This window comes from Corvus hawaiiensis, chromosome 4 (genome assembly GCF_020740725.1).
Source record: "Corvus hawaiiensis isolate bCorHaw1 chromosome 4, bCorHaw1.pri.cur, whole genome shotgun sequence".
Lineage (NCBI taxonomy): Eukaryota > Metazoa > Chordata > Aves > Passeriformes > Corvidae > Corvus > Corvus hawaiiensis.
Genome location: NC_063216.1, coordinates 34,640,953 through 34,653,609, shown reverse-complemented (window position 1 = coordinate 34,653,609; position 12,657 = coordinate 34,640,953). Strand labels below are relative to the sequence as shown.

The window sequence follows — 12,657 nt, the reverse complement described above, 5'->3', positions numbered from 1 at the left end:
CCTGAGAAGAAGTCTGAAGGCATAAACACCTCAGATAGGAATCTTGCTTTTAACCAAGAGCCACTGCTACTTTCCCATACAGCTGTAAATCAGGATCCTGTAGATGCAATAAAAAGCAAAAAGCTCATATACCAGCAAACAAACAAGAAAAAAACCCAACCAAAATTTATTCCGAATGAATATGAAAATGGTATCATCTCAAAGATGAAAGGGGTATTTGTACTCCAATTTACAATTCTTAAAATCATGCCTATTTTCCCCTTGTTATCTTGTTTCCAAATTATTATTTTCCCCCAGTCTTCTCAAGAGCTACATCTCTGGGCCTAAGTGTAGCCAAGCAAATTAAGTCTGAGTACAAAAACCAGATGACTACTTTAGTTTCTGAAAAACACAGGTGAAGACATGTCTTCAGGAAGGCTGCAGATATTTCTCTGCTTCTCATCTCTCTAGTGGTTACACACCTTGGTGTCAACCTCACGTAGCTTTCTAGACCTTCATCTGTCACAGTGTGTACTAGACACTGTAATAAAGAGTCAGCTCTAAGCTTCTCACTTGCAGCCAGCATTGCCAAGTGCAACTCCACGTGAGGGGGGGCGAAGCAGATGCCTCAGGCGCCCCACTGAAAAGAAATGAGTTTTCAGGAGCCAGGGAAGACAACCCAGAAGTGCAAGGAAGTTGTGAAAGAAGCACAAAGAAGCCCTTTTGGAGGCTGTAATCAGAGTCCTTTTTTCTTGGAGGTCTTATGTGGAGGAACTCATGCCTTCTGATCAAAGAATCAATATGATTTCACAGAAGCTTCTTATTGTTTCAAATACATTCCACTCACACATCTCACAACTTTAACATAATACCCTACTTATACACTTTGCTTACTTATACATTCTACCTACTTATCTTATACTACTTATACATTTTACAACTTTTACATGATACTCTACTTATGCACCTTACAACCTTTACATAACACAGTACTTATGCATTTTGCAACTGCTGTGACTGAGATTTCACATTGCTTGATTGGTTTCTCTATTCTGTCCACGAGCCCCACACACATTTTTCTGATAATATGATTAGTTTCAATCTAGTGCAGCACAGTCCTTTTCATCTATTCCTTGCTGTCTTGGTATTTAGTTTTTCAACTTCTTCTTTCTCAATTCTTTTCCAACTTAGCACAGTTTACCTTTCAGTCCTTGCTGAATTCCTGAGGGCTCTAACAGGTAGGGCTCCTGATCCAGGCAAGCAGCATCAAGATGATGACAGCAACAAAACCCATCCAGTGATCAGCAGCCAAGTTAGTCCCAGAAACCCAAACAACAAGACAGCAAAGGACAAAAAACAGATATAAGCCTTCCCCTCCAGCCTTCAGACTGGAGCTTAAAAACCTTCTTGGGGCTGATATGCTGCAGCTGAAAGTGGAAAGGCCAGGTGAAGCCAGTGAGGGTAATTCCAGCCTGGTCCCATTCTGAGGGCTCTGATAAGAATAGCTAAAGATGGTTTGGCTGGGGCACACTACCAAGGTTCAAATACCTTACAACATCTATGGAATATCTCACCCCAGTAACTAGTGCCCCCTGTGAGGCCAAAGCAGTTCTTGAGGACTGTTGTGCTACCTTGGTGGCTGTGTCTTGAGGCAGCTGGGGTGCCAGAGCGACATTGTGAGACAACACATGCTGTTAAGAAAGCAACATGATCTCCTCCTCTCCTTTCCCGTTGAGTACTGGGCACTGCTCATGGTCTGCATACCCACATAAACATGCTCATTCCTGCCCTGAGATCTTTCCAGACAGAAGCAGAAGTCACCATGCTTGGTGAGTCCTTGCTGGTATGTGCAGAACCACACACAGGACTTCAGCTGAGGATATGGAAAAAGCTCCTCTATAAGCAGAGGTAAGCAAGTGTGAAAAGTGAGCAAAGGATGAGAGGAATAAATGTGATGTGACACTGAGATGCTCTGCAGATCTGCGTGAGGACCCCTCAGTGGCATTTAAATCAGTTCTTCCCAGCAGCCAGAGAACATGCAACATTAGGATTCCTGCTGGTCTAATTTAGTGCAGACAGAGCAACAGCTTTAGCACCCAATTAAACAAACTTTTCTCCACCATCCACTTTGCTCTATTGCCTGTTACAACTGCCCCAGCTGCCTGTGGTTAAAAGCCACCCCTGTTGCATGGCCCAGTTCAACTGTGGTACTTGTTGGCAGTGATGGCCTGGAGGACAAAAGTATAAAGGGGCTAAAATGTGGAAATCTCATGGAGGCGGTGAGAATCAGTAGCAAGTAAGAATGGCAGCTTGGATGTAAGTCTTGGCTCGGAACACTCTCCTAACAACACTGACAAGTGCTATAGCAGTAGTGACCCCTTCCGTATGTACCTATAACTGTACCTGTATATACACACCTGTGCAGCCTGATGCTTAAATTTGTGTTCTAGTATCTGATACTGATTGTCACAAGAGACCTATGGTGTGTCCTGGTGTGGCCATTATTCTACCACAGACAGATAATCAATAGCATCTCCTCTTATGACTCCTGAGTGCCTACGGGTGCTTTTTCAGCAGTAGATGCAGAATATACATATCCCCACGATGTCCTAGAGAACGGACAGCTAATGGCTGGCTAGATCCAGCTGCATCAGCAATGTCCTGAGGCACGCTGCCACCTTGTTGTAGTTTAGAGAGATGACAGCGAGCACCCTTTACTCCTTCAGCTTCATTCACAGCAAGGTCATCTGGCACCCAGAAAAGTGTTGCTGTGTTTGTTGTTGCAGAGGATGAAGGTGCTGGCTATTTATCAGTAGAATCTGGGAGTTCTGCAGGGCATGACAATTCAGTTTGGATACAATGAAAAAAAGTACTTTTCCCCCTTTCAGCCCGTATGCTACAAACGTACTTAAAAGCACGTATCATTTCATGGGTTCTGGTTTGTGTAGAGCAATACATGCTTATCTAAAAACAGAAACAATGTTTCATAACAAGCAGGATAATACATCTAGACTGCCTAAGTCAGCCTAAGGACTCGTTGACTTTCTCAAAATCTGGACTGTGTTGCTCTGGGTAAATTCAGTATGAAACACTGTTACTCACTACACATGGATGTGAAAAAACCTCAGCCTATAGGAGGCAAAGGAATGAGGAATTCGGTCCTTAAGGTGAATGTGGTCTGCTGACGTATCTGCCTGTTCAGAACATCCTTTGCGCGCATCTTGGAGCTTATACACATGCACAAGTTTAATGGCTTCAGCTTAAAATAGCCAGTTTTAAGAGCTGTATTTTTACCCACATAACCCTGGATTAAAGTGGCTTAAAAGTATACAGTCATATAGCTTTATCTCCAGTGATACAGAAACATTCCCATAATTGACACTGCCCTGCATCATGGTCAGTCTCTCACAGTGGTCCTCTCCAAGGTACAGGTTGGGCTTTTCTCTTTACTGAGGTACTTGTAGAGTTTATACAAAGAATCTGAGAACAATCCCCATAAGGCAGGCAAAACAAGAGGGCAAATATACTAGTTAAAGAATATTAAATTTAAATCAAACAACCTTGTTTCTGTGCCTCAGGATAGGATTCCAGATGTTTTGTAAGGAAACAGAAGACCAGACAGTAAGACATCAGGAAATACATCTTAGCAGTAATGATTTGAAAGCTCTGTTCTTGTAAGAAGGACACAGTCCAAAAATAAGGTGCCTGGAAAAGTTTTAGAAAAAAGAAAGGCTACAGGTGAGCTAATTTTTTTTAGCTTCAATCATTTAAAATGCAGAACTTAGACAATTTATTTAAGAAGACAATACAATCTGTTCAGACCTTGCCTGATATCTTTTCTTTTCTGGCTGTCATCAAGAAGAAGACATTACCTTACGCCATACAGTCTATTGCTGAGAGACTTTACGGTGCTGTTCATCCCATCCTTTCTTTCCTTCACCTTAATTAGAATTGAAGACTGAAAACGTGTGGCTCTCAGCACTCGGGATATATGTAAATTACAAGGGAAAAACAGCTAAGGGCTTGCCTGCACGTGTTGCACATCAGATAAGGCAACACTCTTTCCTTCCCCTCTGCTATTACAGCGTTTCCACTGCAGCGTGTTTGGCTTCACTAAGATATACAATACCACAAAAGCTATTTATGAACTCTCATATCAGTGCACACACAGTGGTAACAACACAAGACTGTAATAACTGGGAACATTTTGATATGACATTTTACTAAAGGAAACTATTCCTTTGATTTCTGCAGGAAGGGGAGGAGCTACTCAAAAGCTTCAGACCTGTGGTTAAAGCACTGATGGAACACCAGAGCTCTACCTTTGAAGATGAAACGTCATTCTGGATGCTCATTTAAAATTAGGTGTAATCTATTCACTTGCATAACAAAGACAGCAGCTTCTGAGCAAAGTGCTCACCAAAAGGAAGTGAAACCGCTGACACAATGTGAAGAGCTGAAAACAAAGTGATGCAGCTAACACACTTCTCTCAGGGACATGGTGCATCTTGATTTTCTTAAATGGTTTCTGCCTAATGCTGTCATGTGAAGGCTCTTCAGAAACCCAGGGATGGTTCTTAAAACATCCAGCTCTGTCTACTGATGCTGAAAGACACTGGGAGACTTCACCTGTCACAGAATCCTCTAAAATTTGTCCCTGTATCAGCTTTTGCTGTTTGAGCAAGATAATAAGAAGAATAATCATTGCCATAGCACTTGATGGTCTTGGTAAGTGAAAAATTGATCAATATTTTTCTTTTCTCCCACCCCCAAGAGAATTTGGCTCTGTTACACAGTGAAAACAATCATTATCTAAATTCCTAGCAAAACAAAAAATTTAAAATATTCTCAACAAAATAATCCATTATTTTTTAAAACTTTTAATTTTAATCAAAATAAAACAAGGTGACTAGAAAAGCAATTATACTTTGGATTTTCAGACCAAAAAATCTGACTAATGTCTCATTCATATGGAATGTGATAGGGCCACCAAATCTGCTTTTTCTCTTCGAAGAAAATCTGTCCCACTTTATATCTTTGAAGATTTGATTAACTTAACTTTATGTTTTATTCCATGAAGGAATTAAACTAAGGTAAAATGGCAGCCGATAAACAGAGGCAGCACCAATCCTTGGCAATAACTTGAGCTGATGTGCACTCCTGGTGTTACGAGGAAGGATGCTAGTTCACTGCAACATCCCCCTTCCCTTCTCTTTCCCCCAAACTTATGTTTGTATTTGGCCCCTCGGTGTCGACTGATAATGTTGCATATTTTTTAAAAGTAGTTCTTGTGCTTATAAATGGAAATAATATTTCATCTGGTATAAAAAACCATGCTGAGATAAATACTGCAACTTTATTTTCTTCCTGTATTTTTGTGTTGAATACTGTGCTGTATCTTCAGGGGGTTGAGCTCTTACTTCTAGATCATTTGATATAACTAACCAAATAAACAGTCCCCAAATAAACACATGAATGGAAGCTACCAGCTTTGCTATTAAAAAAGGATATTTAAGTCATATAGTACAGTGAAATAAAACGCTTCAGCTCCTCTCTGACACTATTTGGGAAAGAAGTACTGTGTTAGAGACACACAAGTATCATGGTTATACTTGCCACAATTGTAGCAACTAGGTTTATTGGAGTACAAGATGCTAACAAAGAGTAGCAGAGCCTGTTTTTCAAATTCAAATTGCCTTCAATGGCAATTTTTAGACAGCCGCTTTCAGAACTTCCCCTTTCTTGTTCACCAAATCACTCTTAGAAATATTGCAACAGGAGCAAGCAAGTCCTTTTAGAACCATGCTAAGAACATCACTATGAACCGCATCTTTAAATAAATTGTTGTCATCTTTAGAAGGAAGTTCTGGCTGTGAGGTATTCTAATGTGCAAGACAACAAATGGTATTTTGACTTGTAGTTTATGGGTCTTTCCCAGCACTAATGAGGGCAGCCTTCCAGCCCTCCTGCAAGGACAGTGGTGGCTTTTTCTCCTGCTATGGGGGAAGAGAGACTGTGAAACAACATGAGTGCCTTGTGGGTCACAGAGGAAGTTTGGGGTACAGCTGAGCTCAGCTAACGGCACTCCCAGCTGTCAGATCCACCTCGTGAACCAAGCCCAGCAATCACTTCTTCCCGGACAGACTGGTCACTGCTGCTGCCCACAGTGAAATTCTTCAGCCAGATGAAAACTGGAGGGGAAGAGACAAATCTTTGACACCTTTTTGGCCTTTTCTAGCTCTTTACCTTCTGAAGATCTTAAGCACTTGATTATCAATGGTAAACAAGGAGACAGATCAACCCCTCCACTTCAAGCAAGCTGGTTGTGCCAAACAGGCACTGCACCATCACAACAGGAAGTTCTTCTTATGACCTGCCAATGCTATGACACAATAGGCAGTTGATTCAGCAAGATCCTCCTCTTTCCAGATCATGCAGAAACATTGTGAACTATAGAAAATTAAAATCATTGCCTACCTGTAATTCAAACAATCAAAAGGCTCAGATGCTGAGCTGGCCTTGCTATCCCGTAGCACAGTAAAAAACATTTAGTAATATGCATACTGCCAAATTGTTTATTACTGCATCATATTGCATCCATATCTATCCTAAGCTATCTGTTGCTAGGTGCTGATTTATTTAATAACTTAATGGACTTTGAATATTTTCCAGAAAGGAATACCAGGCCTGAAGGTTATGTTGTTATTTTGTTCAAATGAAGCAATAGCTGAAAAAAACTCTCATGAGTCCTCAGCAGAGGTAGGAAAAATATAATTCTGCATTGTGGCAGACCTTGAAATCAGATCAAACAGCAACTGAGAAGCAGCCTCTTTTGAACTGCAAGAGTAGGTGAAAATAATTATTTACCCTTATGCTCTTAAAGTGAGATTACATCTATCTACACCTTGGAGAGACTGTTTCAGAAAATCATAATCAAATCTTTCACAAGATGTACACTGTTCAGTATAAAATAAATCTTTGAACTGGATGATCTTCGGAGATTTATTCTGTCATACCTTCAGTCCTGTCATTTTGCATCATCAAAGTGAAACTGAAATAACCAGTTTTAGCCTTAGCTAAATGTAAACAGATCTTGTTCTATTTCTGTAGACTGTTTTGCATCAAAATATGTCAAAATATCTTGCAGAGTCCATTACGTGGCATTCTTTTTGCAGGAGAGGAAGGGCAAATGATCCTCAGAAAACTGTAATGGCCCCCCCGGAAGTCACAGAGCCCTCAGGATGCTCTGTGGACTGGGAGCTGTGGTGGTTGCAGACCACCAGTCCCTCTTTTGGGTATAAACAAAAGACCTGAGAAGAGTGCTTCTTTTGATGAAGCAAACTTGTGGTTGGTGAGACTACACGCAAGATGAGGTTCGTTATACCTCCCAAAGGCACGCTTTGAAGTCTTCTTGCCTCCACACTGGCATCCTCTCACTGCCCAAGGCAGCTGGTATTCCCCCAAGCACCTCCCTCCCAGACATGGGGGTGGTGGAGCATGACAGTGGAGAAGTCCACTGGAAATTAATTCGTCACGTACACTTTGGCACAGGGATGCCCCACGCTGAAGGACCAAGCTGGGCAGCCAGGCAGGCACTGGAGGCATGTGGCAGGCAGGGCACTCTGTGCCCAAGGCCAGTGGCACCAGCTCAACTTTGTCCATAACTGGCTGAGCAATGCAGGCTCAGCAGGTGGCAGAGCCACAGCTACAGTTGCCATAAATATATAATAAAATCCCACTACTAAATCTAAAGAATGGCACTGCATTTCCCCATAAGAACTTCTGTTTTATTCTGTGCTACTGGATAAGATTTTGAAAAATAATAAAGCAATTATTTGCTGATCTTTTCAGTTTCAAGGCCAAAGCCATACAGTTACAGCTCACTCATGCTCTAGCTCTTCTGAAAAGGGGATGGTTACAGTGAATCAGGTTACTTTCTAGTCTCTTTTTATAAACATAGCACAGAGGATTCTGAGTCTGTGCATCCTTATTGTTGTGTCAAATAAATGTGATTTTGTTATTTTTATAAAGTTTAAAAAAGCATGAATTTACAAGCTCATGGCAATTTCAAATGACAATCTATATTCACATCTCTGAATATTGTCATCTGTCCTTGAAAACAGGTCTAGCAAGTGCCTGTAAGCAACACGGTGAGCCCAGGTGAGCTAAACACTTGGCAAGAGCTTGAGCAAGTGAATTTTTCTGAAAGTCAAAATGCAGCACCTGCCTTAACTGACCACAGCTGATAAAGGCAAAACTCCCTGCTCCATGAGTTTCCCAATATTCCAGCTCCATTTCAAAGCCCCCAAAGTCTTAGAAAACACTCCTGGCCAGTTGAAGGCACTGGTGTCTTTGGGCAGTGTACATGCAGATCTGCACTTTATTTCTCTCTTTATGCATGTTAAACCGTATACAGATCTACCTGTCTGCCAGCTGCAGTGTTCACAGAAAAGTTGATGCAGAGAGCCTGTCTCTTGAAGATCCACAAAGAACCTGCCGGGAAGAACATGAGCCCTTGTCTCTTGTAAGGGGCTAATCTGAAACCACATTAGAGATGGCAGAAAAAACTACTCTGTTTGACTTCTGTGGGTCTTTGAGTAACTAAGGTCTTGCTGCAATTATATGTCTACATATAGTGTTTGTACTCAATACATCTATACAAAGTAGAATATTGTATTACAGTGTTATACCACAGACTAACTTTGGTAAAAAATGGCATCCCTTAATCTGAGGGGAGGCAATAACTCTCAGAACAGGTAAAGCAGAAGGGCTCATATGTTGTACCTTGCATGGAGATCTTGCTGATTTATCCAAGTAAATTCATTTAATCATTTAGAGGGAATGAAGTTAGGTTTTAGAGCAGCCCTAGAGCCCACTGAAGTCATCAGGTACCTCATGGCTTTCTGGAAGCTTTGGATTCAGAGTGCAACAGCTGTTTGAAACCTAAACATGAGAAAACTGAATGTACAAGAACAAACGGGACTGATCGCAACTGCAGATGCAGAGCTTGTGGCAGCTTGGTCTACTGGTACTCAGAGAGTCTAGAGTACAGGATGCGATAGGCTTGGTTTCTGCAAGGAGATGGGGTTAACCTGTCCCTTGCAGGGAGCCCAGCTCCTAGTAACATCTCCCTCATAAACAATTATTTTTCTTTTTCTCTTGCAGCACTGTGTTAGAAGGATGCAACAGAGCAGAAGGCTGAAAGCTCAACTATCCAAGTCTCTCCATCCTAATGCACTCCTGTCGAGCATAGCAGGGCTTTGAAGAAAGATAAAAACAGGTGAAGAGCATTCAAGTGGTAGAATTTACTGCAGAGTTCTGAAAAACAAACTGCAAGACAAAGCATTATATTACATTTTAGACCCTATGCCTGCCACTTCCACCTCACAGGCTGAGCACCTCACCCAGATTCACACTGACATCACACATTGATCCTGCAGGAGGATCCATACAAGCATGAAGGCTGACATAACATTAATTACCCACGCCCATTAGCAGAACCTCTTTTCCTGCACAGCTTGTAGCATCCATAATAATTTTCCAGACAATGCACCAAGAGGTGTAACTGAAACAAAATGCCCTCACATGAGAAGCATGCATAGCACATCATTGTCTGTGCTGCATGTTTAATCACTTTGTGCAAACCCTTGTACGTTTGTGCACCTTTGAGGTAAAAAGTATGAGAAAATCAGCATTACTCTTTTTATGATACAGATACAATTTTCCAAAACCTAATCCTTTCTTAAAAATGTGAAAACAATACAGAGGCTGCAAATGCATTAAAAAGTAAACAGCACAAAAATAAGCCAAGTTATTTACTGCTGGTACAGTTGGATCACAGCCTGGGTGTCACAAATTACAATGCTTTGGCAGATGTAAAAAGCCTTAGCAAGACACCGCATGGTTTTCAGTCTCCTCACCTCACACAAAGCTGAGAGATTTTCTAATGTAGAGAAATAAACCAACACTCATATACACATACAGTGGTGAGATCTTGTATGCAAGTGTAAGCAAACCTTCAGGGCTGGCAATCGGAGATGTTATGAAGCTGCAGATAATGCTGGAGGCAAGTAAAAGTCAGCCCATCTTTATACCTGGCCATGAATACCAATGAGAGGGCTGGAAAATTACTGTGTTGCTGCTTTATACCTGAGACCGTTCTTAGATGCCAGGGAATGTTAAAACAAACAGCTGTGATAAAAGGCTACTCTTTCTGACATAAGAAAAATCAGGAAGAGAAAGAAAAGATAGAAAAAAACCACTAGAAGACCCTGTGGAATGTGGTGCCTTGCCAGCAATATGAGTCTTCCTACAACTGTAAGCCCTCCTGAACTTAGGAGGTTGTACTGCGTAGCAAACCAAAAACCACTTTCTCTACTTATATAATCCTGAACACTTTCTAAATGTTTTCTTTCATATAGAAAAACCTGGCATTAAAGACTCTGGCAGAATCTTTGAAAAGCTTCTTTCTTTGTCTCTCAAATTCAGCAACATAATGTGTTAAAGGTAAGAAATACTTTATAAAATTAACCTTCTGTCTTCATAAAATATGTTTATAAAAAAACAAAAGCCACACCAGTAACTGCTGTCTCAAAAATACATTAAAAAAATTTACACTCTTAAAATTATAAATCAAATGAGACTTCAAAACAAAGCTATAATAATTACTCCATTAATATCACACTTCTAATGAGAATATACTCATTTTTGGAAGTCAACTTTTTTTCCTAAAACTTAAACCCCTTTCTTTCAAAGAACTGGACAAGTAAAATGCAGTGGGAGAGGCCATAAATGCAAACATTTATGTTTGCATGATCAGCACTATACACCTAAGAGTCACAGAGTCCTATTTGGCTAAGTAAGCTTTCCCTGTTGAGCAGGGAGCTCTGACATCTAGCCCTTGCAATCAGCACACCAGCTAGTCATGGCAGGCTATACATGGTCAGACACGTTTAGGTATTTCACAAGTTTTTTATTACCTACTGTATGTGTCTGAAGTCGTCTGATTCTCGACTGAAATTTCTTACCAGAAACTGCTCCAAATGTTGTAGTTACTTAATTTCCCTAATATAGATCATTTTGCTATCTAATCGTTTGTGTCACACCAAAAACCCATCATGCATTGGAGTGAGAATACACTGTTGAAAGTGTTGATGCTGTTGAAAGATTATATCAAGGGCACAGAGAAACATGATTAAGTTCCATGTCAGTGAGTTCTCTCATTTTTGTATAACACATACAGTCACTGTTTGATGAAAAAAAAGCTTTATTATAATGAAAGGGAAATATCAACTAAGCAGAAACAATGTCAAGCAGAAGCATAAATCATAGGCATGTCTGACAAACCAATATCATGTAATAAAGTTGCTATGGATGCCCTGAGGCAGAGCAGCACAGGTTTTCCAAGTGTTATGGAAATAGACAATTCAAGGTACATTGCAAATTTGTTCCACATTGTGCTCACCCTCAGCTGGCGTTCAGCATGGTGCTGGCATTGAACCTGTCACCAGCAAAGCTGTAACCGTCTGTTCCCAAGAAGAACCTGACCAAAGTCTGTGAGCTCAGCCATTCAGAAGTAAACACTGCAGTATTCCTTGAATCATGGAAGGCAGTGATGTGAAGGGTTTCACACGATCTTCCCAGGCAGCTAGTGTAGCATCACCTTCATTTTTGAACTCTTTTCTTCTTATCACCATATTCTTCCAGTTTTCAGGTTTGTCATCTTACACTGGTTGTAATTTCCATACTTTCGACTTGATTTAGTTAGCCTAGCTCCCTATGAAAATCAGATTTCCAGGATCAGTCTGTTTATATGTCTGTAATAAACTTCTAATGCTGATTTCAGGCCAACCAGAGAGATACTGGAGATCTCAAATATGATGCGCTCTCTGTGTATTTTGTAACACCAGAGTGAAGGATGCCAAGGTTTTGATTTTCTTGACCAAATAAGTTGAATGAGGCATCCTGTATGTCGCTGTCAAAATATTTGACAGAACAAAGGCTGTATGAAAAAGTATGGGAACTGTATAGGATACATGGTGAGAACAGAAAATAGTAGTTTAATTTAGTTTTTTAAAGCCTAGGAATGAAAAGGCTCAAGACCACAGGAAACGGAGTTTCCACAGTATTCTTTGTAGCCACAGGACTTGACATACACACCTTATGAACAAGATAAATTTATAGCAACAGCTATATTTAAGCTAATATTAATGATGTGATTTTCATTATTAAGCTTTATTGTCCTCTATAATGCATGGGATTGCCGCTGGAATCTGAGGGAATTTAACAGTCGTGCTGGGCTGGCCATCTCTGCACAATGCTCAGTAAAGATGCTGTGTAGTGTCTATGTGCCTAAAGGAAAGAAGAAAGGTCTGTATATGAACAAACTAGTCCAACAGGGAGAGTCAAAGCCTAACTAATGGCTCCTGGTTAATTTTAATCCCACTGCAACCAGTGGTGGGTCAACACTGAGGATGGCAGTGGTGATGGTTGTGTGAATTGCACTGAGCAGCAGAGCAGTAACAGCTGAACATCAGTCCCAGCTGCACCCAACACAACCATCCCTGTGTCACTTCTCATTCCAGCTCAAATAGTAATTTCCCCGAGAAACGGATTTCTCTGCTTTCAGCAGGAGAGCAAAGAAACCCATCTTTCTTAATACCACTTCTGGGACTTCTG

General features: G+C 40.8%; 1 protein-coding gene and 1 long non-coding RNA gene across 2 annotated transcripts in view; one reads left to right on the top strand and one right to left on the bottom strand.

Annotated features, from left to right (window-relative positions):
* Positions 1 to 12,657, bottom strand: part of TMCC3 (transmembrane and coiled-coil domain family 3) — a 134,440-nt gene that overhangs the window by 104,778 nt on the left and 17,005 nt on the right. The gene's annotated exons all lie outside the window — the stretch shown is intronic.
* Positions 4,293 to 10,480, top strand: LOC125324724. The gene is made up of 3 exons (XR_007203108.1): positions 4,293 to 4,707; positions 9,145 to 9,259; positions 10,401 to 10,480. It is a non-coding gene; the product is annotated as an uncharacterized LOC125324724 (long non-coding RNA).